Genomic DNA, 14,950 nt, shown 5'->3' with positions numbered 1-14,950 from the left:
TTCTTAGCTGAATTCCTTTCTTCAATAAGTGAAGAGAAGAATGACCTTGAACTCATATATTGTTCTGATGGTCCTTTAAATTAAGGGGTGGATAACTCTGAACTGGTTTGTAGCTCTTAGAGTGATCAGAATGACAGAATGACAGAAGGGCAACCATAGAATAAGTCAATATTCCATTTTCTCACACCAATCTGGCTCTACCTCTGGTTATGCCATAAAATAATTGTGCAATTTTAGTCTGGATTTGATCTAAAGGCAAATGATTATTAGTTTCCTATGTAGCCTTCACTTGGAAGGGCCTACATCTATTTATTAATCATATTCATCAATCATTCAAAGTCCAATGCAAATCCCAAATCCAATGCAAATCCCAACTTTTCTATCTATTCTGATCTTTATATTGTCAGAACCCATTAGCCTTAGCATTAATACCATAGGGTTTACCACTGATCAATTTTTGATTTCATATTTTTACTTTATATAAATAACTAAATGATAAAATCCTCATATTATTTTCAAGAATCAGAGGAACTGTGACAGATCTGACCATTCTGCCTTAGCAATAAAGCCTTACATCTCTATTACACAATTATATTTTGACTTACTGTTTTTTCTAGTCCTCTTGCAGGAGTCAATAAAATAGGTATGCTCAAAAAACAGTTTGGTGGTCATTTAATTCATATCAAATTTGAAATGTGTGAAATTAAATTTAGTTAGAATTAGCTCTAAAAAGGGAAGAAAAATTATTTTTAATGGAGAAATTGATTACATAATCAATACAAATAATAGATTCTGGATTAAAGTTTGGTTTTATTAAAGGAGCAATAAAATATTAATAAAACCTCAAAAGAAAGAGACAGAAAAATAGAATAGAGAGACAGAAAAAAAAAAACTGAGACAAATAAGGAAATAGTTAAACAGAGACCTAAAGGGAGGCAAAAAGGAGAAAATGAGAGAGAGAGAGAGAGAGAGAGAGAGAGAGAGAGAGAGAAGAAAAAGAGAGGGAGAGAGGGAGAGAGGAGAGAGAGAGAGAGAGAGAGAGATATGAGTGTTTTATATGCCAGACACTGTTGTAAGTTCTTGCATACAAAGACAAACCAGACAGTCCTGCCATTATGGAGTTTGCATTCTAATAAGGGAGAATAACACAATGCAAGTGTTTTGCAATAAATGTTTGTTGCTTTTTTCTTCTTTTCTCCATTTCTTTTTTCATTAAGTATTACAGCCTGTTCGTGCTCACTCTGTATCTTTCCCTTGCCCTTTGTAAGACTGTCTATTTCAATTCTTCAAAAGCTAAAGAATCCCATGATATACAGTCACACAGCACCAGAAGCATGCTAGTGTTAGAAAGAATTGATCTTTGTTTCAGGAAGAAGCTTGGAATCATTTAAAATATATTTGCACTTACTCAATGCCATCCAGTCTAGTCTTCAGCTTTAGGCATGACTCATTGTCCATTGTCTGACCCAGATACATGTACTGATGAAAGAATAATTTAGGTTGTTTAACCAATTGCATTTTTTATTCTTTAAAGGAAAAAAAAAACACATTCTTTAGCTACTTTTACCCCTAATCCCCCCCACCCCATTCTTTTGATTAATTTTGGAAGCTCAGAAATGTTTAGGGAGCTTGATAAAACTAGTATAACATCCCCATAAAAGTGATTCTGGAGGACCACAATATCTTTAAGATATTCTTTTTCAACTTGGGTTCTGTGCTGAATCTCCTTCATGCCAGGGGCAAAAAATCTTGTCCATTGAGGGATTTTGTTCTTGTGAGACTTTGTTTTTGTTTTTGTTTTGCATCAATTAATATTAATAATCAGAGGATTGTCAAAACTATTTCTATTTCATATCTTTTTAAAATCTTACATGTTTCTGACGCATGTAGTTTTTTTCAAAAGAAATGTGTTTTAGAAAATCAGTAAATGGTGAAAAATCATGAGATCTTGAATTCTCTGTATTTTAGTCATTTTTCTTCCTTTAAAGGTGTGAGTCTATTATTCAATGTCACTTGGAAAAACCTTCTTGTTCTTTATTCACAGCTTCACAAAAGATCTGCATGACTATTCAGTTCTTGGGAAAATTCCACACTGACTCTTTGAAGGCATGGTTAATTGATACATTTAAAAAGCACTCTGACGCAGAGTCATAATGGTTTTATCAAAAATAGATCATACTAGAACAATTCTTATTGCCTTTTTACTAGAGTTACTAAGCTAATAGCACAAGGGAATATTGTAAAGATAGTTTTTTTAAGAAATTAGATAGATTCGATGAAGTATGTTATACTATTATTATTGAAAAGATATAAAGATATGAACCAAATTCTGACATAATTAGATGCAGTGAGAAGTGATTTAATGGACAGAATCAAAGACAAGCCATTTATGATAAAATATCAACAATTTAGTAAGCAGTTTCTAGTAGAATGCTCCAGAGATCTATTATTTAAAATTTAAAAAATAATAATTTTCACAAAAGCATACATAAAGATAAATACATTGTATTTTCCAATTTAATTTAATTACAAATTTAAATTGGGAAGCTTAGTTAACACATTGTGTGAGAGTGTAAGAATCCAGATTAGAACATTGTACTTATGAGATTCAATAAAGATTTTGTACAATAGACCTAGATACAAATCTTGAATCAATAAAGATTTAAATTCTTACATAATTTCCAAAAAAAGAAAAAAATCAATCAATATCACAAGTATAACATAGGCAAAGCAGAAATAAGTTAGGATTTCTCTAAAAATGAACTAAGGATTTTTTTTTGTTGTTGTTTTGAGCAAGCGGATAGAGTAATAGACCTGGAGTTAGGAAAGTTTAAGTACAAATCTGGCTTCAGACACTTACTAGCTGTATAACACTTGGCAAGGAACTTAACTCTGTTTGCCTCAGTTTCCTCATCTATAAAATGAGTTGTAAAAAGAAGGGGCAAACCACTCCAGTGTTTTTTTGCTGTTTTGTTTTTTTTGTTTTGTTTTGTTTTGTTTTTGCCAAGAAAATCTCATAGTCAGTAATGACATGCTGTGGTCTATAAGGTCATGAAAAATCAAACATGACTGAATGACTGAACAACAACAAAAAAGAACTCAAAATTTTAGTGGACTACAAGTTTAAAATGAATCACAATACTGCTTCAAGTAATGTGACATAAGTTGAATACATACATTTCTAAACATATTTCCATATTTGTCATGCTGCACAAGAAAAATCAGATGCAAAGGGGGAAAAACAAACAAACAAATATAAACAAAGGTGAAAGATACTATGCTTTGATCCACATTCATTTTCCATAGTTCTCCCTCTCTGCATGCAGATGACTCTTTCTATCCTAAGTCTTTTTGAAATTGAAGCCATGGATATTGATCAATTCATTTTATCCAAGTTCCCACAGAAAACAAATGTTCCCCTCCACACACACTATATCATGTTAATTCCAAGAAGAAAGATATTCTCCTACAATATGCAGCTGCATTTCAATTCTATCTGCAAAATGGTTTTTTTTTTTTTTTTGAGACACATGATTTTTTTTTTTTTTGAGTGAAAAGAACTCCCAATAAAGAATTCCCTCTACTTACACTGAGATTTGTGTCTTCTCAGGAATTTAGAGTGATAAGGAATTTGTCCTTAAAAGATTTAGTGACTTGTACAGATTTACACATCCAGCAAATGCTATACTTGAACTCATATCTTCCTTAATCAAGGATCAGTTATCTATCCATGATGCTATTGTTGTACTTATGCTTGTTATTCATTGTTTCCTTCATGTCTGACTCTTCCTGATCCTATTTGGAGTTTCTTGCAAAGATACTGGAATGGGTTACTATTTCTTCCTCAAAGTCATTTTTCCGATGAGGAAACTCAGGCAAATAAGGCTAAGTGACTTTCCCAGAGATAGTATCTGAGGCAAGATTTGCATGTCTTCCTGATTTCAGCTTTGGTAGTCTATCAACTGTGTCACCTAACTTCCTCATCCATTATGCTATCCTACTTTTGACTTGGTTTTTCACACATATGTTAAAGTTGTGGGTATTAGAGATATTTTCAGACTTGTATATCTGTAATATCCACCATTTTGATTTAATCTGTTTAATTAAGCTGTAAATAGAATTTTCTTTTTTACCTTATTATCTTCTATAATTTATGATGATATATGTTTCAATTATTTTCCTATTCTAAATATCAAATGACCCATGAAATGATGATTCTTTTCCCCTTTTGATGCTCCATAAATTTAATCTGGCAAATTGATTGTTTATTTCTCTAAGGAGAGCCACCCTTTCTTTAGGTTCTACTTCCTTTAACCATAGTTCCTGAAACAAGTTGTTAAACCTCTTTATGCCTTAGTTTCCTCACCCAGGATGTTGGACTCGATCCTCCAAGCTCCCTTCCAATTCTAACTCTATGAGCCTTTGGTAACTGCATATTATTGAAATGATCTGAAGCTGACCAGAATTCCAGAATTATGAACTTATAACCCTTTTCCCACAATACACATAGCAAACATATATAGAGAGAGCCACACTCACACCATTCGACTGTGCATGGATAATTTCATGACTTATAAAAGAATATCTATTTTCATTGAAATTACAATCTACTTGATTGCATATTTTGAAAATTTCCTATTGTTTGTATTAATGAAGGCATAACAGAAAAATACATACATACATACACACACACACACTCTCTCTCACACACACACACACACACACACACACACACACACACACACACATATATACTAACATTCCACTGGATCAGCATAGCTGGGAGCATGCAAGAAATAGATTGATTTGTTTCACTAGACACTGCATTTCTTCTAAAGTCAAGAAACCAAATAGAAGCAGTTTTAGACAGATAGAAACCCTTATCAGTTGAGCCTGCAAGGCTTGAGTTTTTGAATACATGAATCAGATAGAGTAAGAACAGTGCTACTCCTCTTTACTGTTTTTTTTTTTTTAAACTGCTAATGGTGATTTTATCTGATTCGCTTTCTATGATAAAATAATTAGATCACTGTAATCATCATGTGATGCATTTGGCAGAAGCTTTTTTTCATGACTACCAGTTCTAATGTCTTGTCTGATCTGAAAAGTAGAGGATTGAACAGTGTCTTTTTGGTTCTTTTAGTTTCCCAGGTCTCCCTATGCTCTCATTTCTTAAAAAAAAAAAAAAAAAAAAAATCCTCATGTTCTAACTTTGAATTAAATAGACCAAAGCATTTTCAAAAGAAGCATAACATCAACCAGGAGTTTTTATTGCCTATATATTCTATAAGTTCTATGTAACATATATCCCATATCTCTTATATAGTTGGTTAGATGACACCCGACAGGGGTCCTCAAACTTTTTAAATAGGGGGCCAGTTCACTGTCCCTCAGACTGTTGGAGGGCCGGACTATAGTAAAAACAAAAACTTTGTTTTGTGGACCTTTAAATGGAGAAACTTCATAGCCCTGGGTGAGGGGGATAATCGTCCTCAGCGGACGCATCTGGCCCTCGGGCCATAGTTTGAGGACTCCTGTATAGAGTATAGAGTAGTCTGGAGTCAGGAAAATCCTGGGTTTAAATCAAATCTCAAATAGTTACTAGCTATATGATGCTGGAAATGTCATTTAACTTCAGTCTGCCTCAATTTCCCCCTCTATGAAATAAAGATAGTAAGAGGATCTGCCCCTCAAAGTTGTTATGAGGATCAAATGAGACAATAATTGCAAAATACTTAACAAAGTGCTTGGCACATTGTGAGAGTTATATAAATGTTAGCTATTATTCTTATTTTAGGATCCATAAACTGGTTTGTGAGTATATATATGTGTAAATATGTACAAACACGTATGAATGTATTTGCATGTATATTTATACATACATGTATATGTACATACACAAATCTACATACTATGATTGTGTAAACATGTATAACATATATTGATAAATGTATTTGATGTGTTTTATGTTGTATATTTAAAAACAATCCCATGAAGGTATACTTAGGCTAGCAGTCTTAAAGAGGTCCATGAAAAATATAATTCAAATTACAAACTCCTTAACTAAATCATCCCTGATATTAAAAACAAAGTTTCAGTGGGTTCTAGTTAAACTCGAGTAATAAATCCTGAGACACATGTTAACAAGATGCATTGTAGTCAAATGAAAAAAGCAGAGACTGAACACTAGACATCTTGAGTTCTGATCCAGATTCTATTGCTAATTATTCATGAACCACACATTAATCACTTTTTAATTAGTTTTGTGACATAATGAAATCCATTTCCTTCTTCCGTGCCTCTGGACTTTAAAAATATTCATAATTTTTTAAATGTGATAGCTGCACTAGATTTTTTCTAAGATTTTTTTCTTATTTAATTTGTCAATATATTTGCAATTACATAATTATTGTTCTATATAACATCTTGACAAATTCTTTATGCAAAGATAGTAATGAGAAAATAATGAATTATGACATAATTATTTTTAAAAACTCATTTTTAAAAAAATAATATAAGATTCTATCGTATTTAGTAAAATTAGGACTGTTCTACCCTCCCATATCCTGTAGTTCACATGTGGAATAGCTTTACCAATGAGCTAAAAATGAAGAGGAGGAAAGGACTTAAATAAATTAGTATATTTTTTTCCCTTTGTAATCTATTATTGTTGATGACATTGACAATAGCATTGTTTTAATCATTTAAAAATATTTTTCTGAGATTTCACCAGATATTATTGTATTCACCAGATATCCATAGCTGTTTCATACCAAAAAAGTTTAAATCTCTTGGACTAGATGATTTTTTCTATCATTAATTGATCTTACATTTTTATTGCAAATAAAGCTCCTAACTTGATAACATTTTTTTTGTTAAAGATGTTATTAACTTGGACAGAACTCTTGCTGCTCATCTGATTTTGTTTCCTATGGAGGAAATTTCTGGATGGATCTTCCAGATGGAAACTCCCACTCCTTGATATTTCCCCCCTTTTTCTTTTTAATAATTGGCTTGCTAGTTATATTCCTATCTTAGGATAAAAATATTATATTTTTAACTTCTGTCTTAGAAAGAGGAAGAATTCCACATTTTATCACTACTCATTCTCCTCTCAGCGAGCATTGTAGAGGGCTTGTATTCTAAAGAACAATAAAAACAAAAGCAACAAAAATCCTTATCAGCAGTTTTATAACTTGTTCTTACTAATCTAAATAATGGGATTTTAGTCTCTTTTTGTCTGAATAAATTAAAAATAAATTTAAAACAAAATAGAATATTTGTAATATGTTTATGTGTATATTTACATATGCATGCACATATACATACATATATACATATATTCATGAATGTTGTTCACTTTTGTCTGAGTCTTTGTGACCTCATATAAGATTTTCTTGGCAAAGATACTAGAATGGTTTGCCATTTCCTTCTCCAGCTCATTTTTACAGGTGAGGAAACTGAGGCAAATTGTATTGTGACTTTCCCAGGATCACATAACTAATAACTGTCTGAGGCCATATTTGAACTCATAAAGATGAGTCTTTTTTACTCTGAGAACAGCACTCTATCTATCTACTGTGCCACCTAATCACATGAAAATACATGAGAATATATATGTATGTGTATGTATATTTCTATCTACATATGCACATGATTACATGCAAATATATATACATATATATTTATGACCACATATATAATCACACATACACATATATATATATATATATATATATATATACCTCTCTCTCTTTCTCTTTCTCTCTCTCTCTCTCTCTCTCTCTCTCTATATATATATATATATAACCACACCCTGGTCCATGTGATGCCCTATTCTGTCTGCCAAAGAACAGAGACAGTTCTCAAGAATTACAGATATTATTTTCCCACCTAGGAATGTAAACAGTTTTGTAATGGGCTGAGGCTTGAGTTGATGCACTGAGGTCCCAAGCACATGAGGCAAAATAGTAATTGGACCATACTCTATTAATATATAAGCTTGGAGAAAGAATGGCCCCCACCCACTCTTTGTGCAAGTCCTGATGTGTTGTATAGGAAATGACGATTTTGGTGGGTGGAGGCAGGGGAGTGGAAAAGGAAGGGGAGGAGAGACTTTTGGGATTGCTATTGCCACGGCTTTTCTGTTTGTTTCTCTTCTTCTTTTTGCTTTTTTTTGCTTTTTTTTTTTTTCTCTCTCTGTTAGCTGTTTGTTTCTCTTCTTCTTTTTGCTTTTTGCTGAGGCAGTTGGGGTTAAGTGACTTGCCCATGGTCATACAACCAGGAATTGTTAAGTGTCTGAGCCTGGATTTGAACTCAGGTCCTCTTGACTTCAAGGCTGGTGCTCTATCCACTGAACCATCTCCTCCCCCCCTTGTCGTCTTTATTGTGGAGAGAAGCCCATGCTTTGATAGCATTAGCAGCAATTTGCTCATATGCTGCTACAGAATAATTTGTGCTGCGACATTTGCATAAGGACCGACACCTGTAAGTAGGTCATAGGTGATTGCAGCATGAACTCCACTTTGACTATTTTGTTGGGCTTGTATCTTACAGAGCTCACTATATTCAGAAAGCCACAAGTAGTTTTGTCCAGGTTCTAGGCATATCTTTGCTATAGATTTCCAGTCATCAGGGGTCAAGATTTCAAAAGACAAATTTTGTAATAGCATCTTAACATAAGCTGATGTAGCCCCATAAAGAGTGCAAGCTTTTTTCAGGTCTTTGAGGATATCTATATCAAAAGGAGAGTATCTTCTACTTTCTTGACCTGAAGAATTAAACTGTTGAATAACTGGAAAAATGTGGTGTTGGATTTCCAATACATTTCTCCCTTCTTCTTTGGCCTTAATTAGTCCCTTTTGCAATCTACTCAAAGGAGCAGCTGGATGCTGGGGGGAAGGTGCTGGTGCTGTCACTGCTTCCCCCACAACCACTCCTCCCTCCATCCCGGAGGGTGGAGTTGATGGAGGAGAACCAATTACCTGCTCCTCAGATGGGGCAGAAGCTGCCTCAGATTCACCCTGCCCTTGAGCCTCACTTAAGTCTTCATGCCCTGTGGGGATATGGCCATTAATCTCTTCTTTGTCTTCCTCCTTTATCTCAGGCTTCTGCATTTGGCCATTCTTAAGAGTTTTTTCCTTTTCTTCTAGAACTTATACGGTATTTTAAGGCCAACTGTATCATATTGTATAAATAAAATGCCTCGAAGGGAACTGAATAAGGACCGTTTTCATTGTTATATGTGGGGATCTGTTGACCAACCAATTTCCAGTTATCTAGAGAGATTTGCTCTTCCTCTAAGAACCAAAGGGAGGTGCGTTTTAATATAGCCAGAAATTTGGCTGCGTGTTCCCAAGTTACAAGTAGCCCTTGCTCTTCTATCAGCTTAATCAGGCTTTTTATAGCACCACTCCTGGGTGGGGCTGGGGGTGGGGGGGTTGGGGTGGGGGATGGAGAATCTTTACCTAGGATCTGTCCCATTTCAGCCAAAAAGTTACTGCTTTCGTCTTTAAGAAAATAAGTTCCCTGTTTGTTTTATACTCACCTAAGTTCCTGGTCACTGGAGACTTCTTCAGTGAAAGTAGGGTCCTTGGTTCCCACGCTTGGGCGCCAAATGTAATGACCGCATATTTAAAATCAGCAGGAGTCAGGAATTCAGGTTAAGGGGAAAATCTTCAATATTTATTGAAGTGAAGAGGTGAATAAAGATTGCGATAGCAAATATGGGCAGCTGCGACAGGAAGCCAGCTAGCAGAGAGAGACGCGAGCTGAGCCAACCATGGCGATGGCAATCCCAAAAAGTCTCTCCTCCCCTTCCTTTTCCACTCCCCTGCCTCCACCCACCAAAATCGTCATTTCCTATACAACACATCAGGACTTGCACAAAGAGTGGGTGGGGGCCATTCTTTCTCCAAGCTTATATATTAATAGAGTATGGTCCAATTACTATTTTGCCTCATGTGCTTGGGACCTCAGTGCATCAACTCAAGCCTCAGCCCATTACACAGTTTAACCTTTATTTTCCCCTGTTTACTTTTCTATGTTTCTCTTGAGTCCTGTGCTTGAAGATTAAATTTTCTGGTTAGTTGTTTTTTTTAAAATAGAAAAGATTAAAAGTCTCTTACTTCATTGAACATTCATTGCCTCCCTTGAAAGATGATGCTCAGTACTTATTTCTTATTTGTAACCCCAGGTCCTTTGCCCTCATGAATATGGTATTCCCAGCCCTCTGATTCTTTATTGTAGAAGATTCCAGCTCCTGGATAATACTGACTGTTACACCTTGATATTAGAATTTCTTTATTTTTTGGCTGCTTGCGGTATTTTTTTCCTTAAGACTAATTCTGGAGTTTGGTGACAATGCTCTTTGGGGTTTTCCTGGTGGGATTTCTTTGCAAAGATTATTGGTGGATTTTTCAATGACTTTTTCGCCTTCTAGTTCTATAATATTGGAACACTTTTCCTTGATGATCTCTTGAAGAATGCTATCCAGGCTTTTTTTTTTTTTTTTTTTTTTTTTTTTTTTTTTTTTTTTTTAGTCATAGTCTTCTGGTAGGCCAATAATTTTAAAATAGTCTCTTGTGGATCTATTTTCCAGGTCACCTGTTTTTCCAATGAATTGTTTCATATTTTCTTCCATTTTTTCATTCTTCTTAGTTTGTTTGACTCGATGTCTCAGAAAGTCATTAGCTTCCATTTGCCCTATTCTCGTTTCTAATGTGTGATTTTTTTCAATTAATTTTTGTATCTCTTTTTCCATTTGATTAATTCTCCTTTTGAATGTATTGTTTTCTTTAGTGTGTTTTTTTTCCCTTTGGGCCACTGGTATTTTTTAAGGAATTGCCTTCCTTTTTCAAGATGTTGACTTTGTCTTACATGTCTCTCATTTCTTTTCTTCTTCTTTTTTTTTTTTTTTTTCTTTTTCCTCTCTTATTTGCCTTTTAAAATTTTTTATGAGCACTTCTAAGAAGCCTCTTTGGGCTTTAAACCAATTCATATCAATCTTTGAGATTTCTTCTGTGTTTTCATCTGAGTAGGTTTTTTGATCTCCCCTGACACCATAGTAGCTCTCTATGATCAAGGATCTTTTCTATTTGTTGCTTTTTTTTTCCTTTTCTTTGTATTTTTCCTCTTTTTTTTTTTTTTTTTTTTTTTTTACTTTTATGGTTGAGTTTTACTCTTGGGGTAAAGGGGGCACTGTCTCAAGCTTCCTGTGCAGCTCTGAGTATTGGTTTTGAGCACAGGTTCCTTTTGTTTTTGTAGGGAGTGGCTTTATCTGTTTTTTTGTTTTTTTTTTTTTTTTTCCCCCAGGAAACTGTCTAGTTTCCCAGAATTTGCCTTCTGAGCTGGGTCTATCCCATTGGTCTGATCTTTTACAGAGCCAGGATGGAGGGTCTCAGTTGCTGATCTGCTGTGACTAAGATCCTCTAACTGGCTTTCTCGAGTCTGTCTGAGCTGGTTAAACACTCTTTTCACCCCAGTGAGACTGACCTTTCTTGAAGTTTTTCCAATCTATCTTGAGCTGGAGACTGGTTTCATTCCATCAGATTCTGTTCAGGAACTTGATTTCATATAGTTTTTGGGAGAAAATGGAAGAGTTGGAGCAGCTTTCTGGATTCACTCCACTATCTTGGTTTCACCCCTAGAAGTTACCTCATAATAATTCATGTCAACCTTTATTTTCTTTATTTTTTGATAAATATTTTATTATTTGTCTTAAACTGACATTTCTTTATAATGCTATTAGAATACTTCTTTGTAAGAGAGAACTATAATAGAAAAAAGGATACACATGATTGAAAAAATACATGCCTCTTTCTACAACCTTAATCTATTATCTTTTCATATGGCAGAAAAAGTAAGGCACTCTTTTCCAAATAGTGTTGGATAAGCTATTCTTCACTTGTTAAAGATATTTGAAATGTTCTTAAAGTTCATTGTGCTTCATTTTTAAGGGAAAGTATAAATTAAATCAGAAATTTTCTGAAGTATATCATAATTTATGTATTAAAATTTCAATGATTCTTATGAGTAAAATCAATGATACTTATTCTTAATAATAATAATACATGTAACTTTTATGACTTCTTAAGTTACTGAAGTACTTAATATATTATAACATTTGATACTCCACAATCTTTTGAGATGAGTTCCATTATTGTTCCTCCTTTTTAGGTGAGGAAGTGAAACTCAAAGAGATTTTAAACACCTGGATAGTAACATTAAGCTAGTGAGTATCTACAGAGAGATTTAAAGGTAGACATTTGGGGTTCTAAGTTTTGCACACTTATCCACTACACTGTTCATATTATTCTTTCCTGGATTTGGAGTTCATAAAATAGTATCTGAGATAACTACTTAGTTCAACTTTTAAGGTAGAATGATAGATCATTGACCAAAACATCTTTTACTCAAAAATGTCAACTCAGAGAGTGAAAGAAGAAAAGGAAAAAATATATATATTTGAAATAAATATCCAGGATATAGAAAATAATAGTGGCATAATACATTGACACCACATGCAATTGCTGAGCTATGGCTTTCCTGTAATGTAATGGGTTCTCATTAAAATGATGCAGAGTTATCATGTCAGCATTATAATGTAAACATTGAAATGAAATACCATGACTTTATCCTAGGACTTTATGCTCCTCTGTATGATTCCTTTCCCTGATGAAAAGCCAACTCTGCTGGCTTCTAATTGAATTATGAGGACCAAGCAGTCCACTGAGCAAGTGCCAGCTAAATGGCAGTTAAGCTTAGGCTATAATTCCTTTTTTATTTTACATACACTAACACTACATTAAAGTGTCTCTTACTCATTTGGAATTCAGGGAAACTCCAGGGATAGGCTGATACCTATCATTTCATTATCTAAGAAACCTGAAGCAGAAGAACTGAAATTCTATGTGTACCACATAACAAGATATGTAATACTCGACAAATGACTTCATTTCACTGCATCTCAGTATTTCTATCTGTAAAATGAGAGTGTATAAAGTTGACTTTATGTCCTAAGCCATGCTTAGATAAGTAAGTTAAAAAATATTAGATGTTGAAGTAACTTTCAATTCCCATCATTAATTAAGAAATATGTATCTGTCTATAAGCAATCAATAAGGGAACTAAAGACCTTAATGAGGAACAACTTTTTTAGCTTATTTATAAATACAATTTTTACTTGAAAATTATAACACTATATTTCTTTTCAAGCTTTCTCTAATTTTAATTTGTACCCAATTCAGGCTGGCCTCTTCTTCCAACCCCCACCCTCCCTGCCCAATTAGTGAAGTTTTACTCTACTTTAATTTGATTGGTGTCTGCATGAACTTAATTGCCTCCATCAGCTCTCAAATGGTTTTGTGGTTTTGGCTGCTTTGAGAAATGAAATAATTTTAGCTCTGAGACTGAGTTTATCTCAGCCTTCACTGCACTCTTGTTTTGCAGATTGGATTCTCAGTGAAACTCTTGCCATGTCAAATATCATATGCCATCCATCAGTTATGATACAGAGAATTACAAAAATGGCATTAAAGTTGGACTATGTTGACAGCTTTTACTGTTTAAATGTACACTATTTCATTTTGAGGAGGAATCTATTTTCCATTGCTTTTAGTACTCTTCTTTGGAAGACAATTTATCATGTTTGATTTACATTGTTCATTATTTAAAATTTCTACTTGTATTGTTTTGACACCTAATGCAGGGATCTTACAAAACAGAAAACATTTTACAGTATCTCATATTCTAATTTCATTCTACATTGTCATATTTCATCTTTTATATAGCAGTTTTCACAAATAATTTCTAATGTAGCAGGGTTTTGAATGTTGAAATTGAAAGTGCATTTTGGTAATAGTTTTATACTTTATTATTACCCCAATGTTTTCTTATTTGAATGGTGAAAATCATGTAAATCAAAACTGTAATTAAATATATTTCTAATGTTTCATGCCTAAAGTACATGTAGTTTGATGCTTACAAATAAGTAATCTATTCAGAATGGTACAGGAATATTTCAGTTTGATCAAGAGTATTGTTCCTAGGTAGAGACTTGATTAATGGGACACATTCCATAACCTGCACCTAGAAACATGATACATAAAAAGGAGTATGAATTAAGTATAAAGGGAAGGACTACTCTCCAGTGACTTGACTTCTCAATCCAGAAAGCAAGTATTATTCATCTTTGTAATGTATCATAATGTCTTAAGGGTAAGAAAGATCTCTTCAACACCATTACATGCCTGATACCTTATACTCTTTCTATTATTCTATGCCTGGTTTCAGTATTTAAGAATAAATTTGTTTAAGAAAATATTGTCCATTGCGTACACACACACACACACACACACACACACACACCCTAAGTTATATTTTGTATAAGGTGGCCAAGTTATTTTACCTCTGTTGCTCTATTTATAAGATATTAATGAAATAAATTCATTCTACTTTGTAAATCATCTTTCTATTGAAGTAAATGAAACACTGGGAAGAAAATGGTAATTCCTGCAGGTCCCTCAGTGACTATTTCCACAAGCAATTTCTGAGCAAATTTCTTTATGCTGTCAGGTTTGGGGAATCAGTACCAAGGCTTATGCACCTTTTCAATGTAGTATGAATGTAAGTGGATTGGAAAACTTCTCAGTTTTAGACCGCAGATGTAGGGATGACTACGGAGTCTACTAAACCTATGCATTTTTATGCTGTTGTGGATTGGGACCAAAGAATGACCAGAGGACATGAACAAACTCCCTGTAGTCTACTGAGTACTTATATAAGATTTTCAATCTAGCATATAAAAGCAGTTAAGGAATATAATACAAATACAAATTAAGGAGATCATACAGAAAGATTTAAAGTCAACAGTGTTTAATAGGGCAAGAAAGAGTTGTTAGAGTAAAGTCCCTATGATGAGGAAAGAATGAATAAGATACAAACATTTATT

This window comes from Antechinus flavipes, chromosome 3 (genome assembly GCF_016432865.1).
Source record: "Antechinus flavipes isolate AdamAnt ecotype Samford, QLD, Australia chromosome 3, AdamAnt_v2, whole genome shotgun sequence".
In the NCBI taxonomy this organism is placed as follows: Eukaryota; Metazoa; Chordata; class Mammalia; order Dasyuromorphia; family Dasyuridae; genus Antechinus; species Antechinus flavipes.
The sequence above is the reverse complement of the archived record's forward strand: the minus strand, read 5'-3'. Positions refer to the sequence as shown.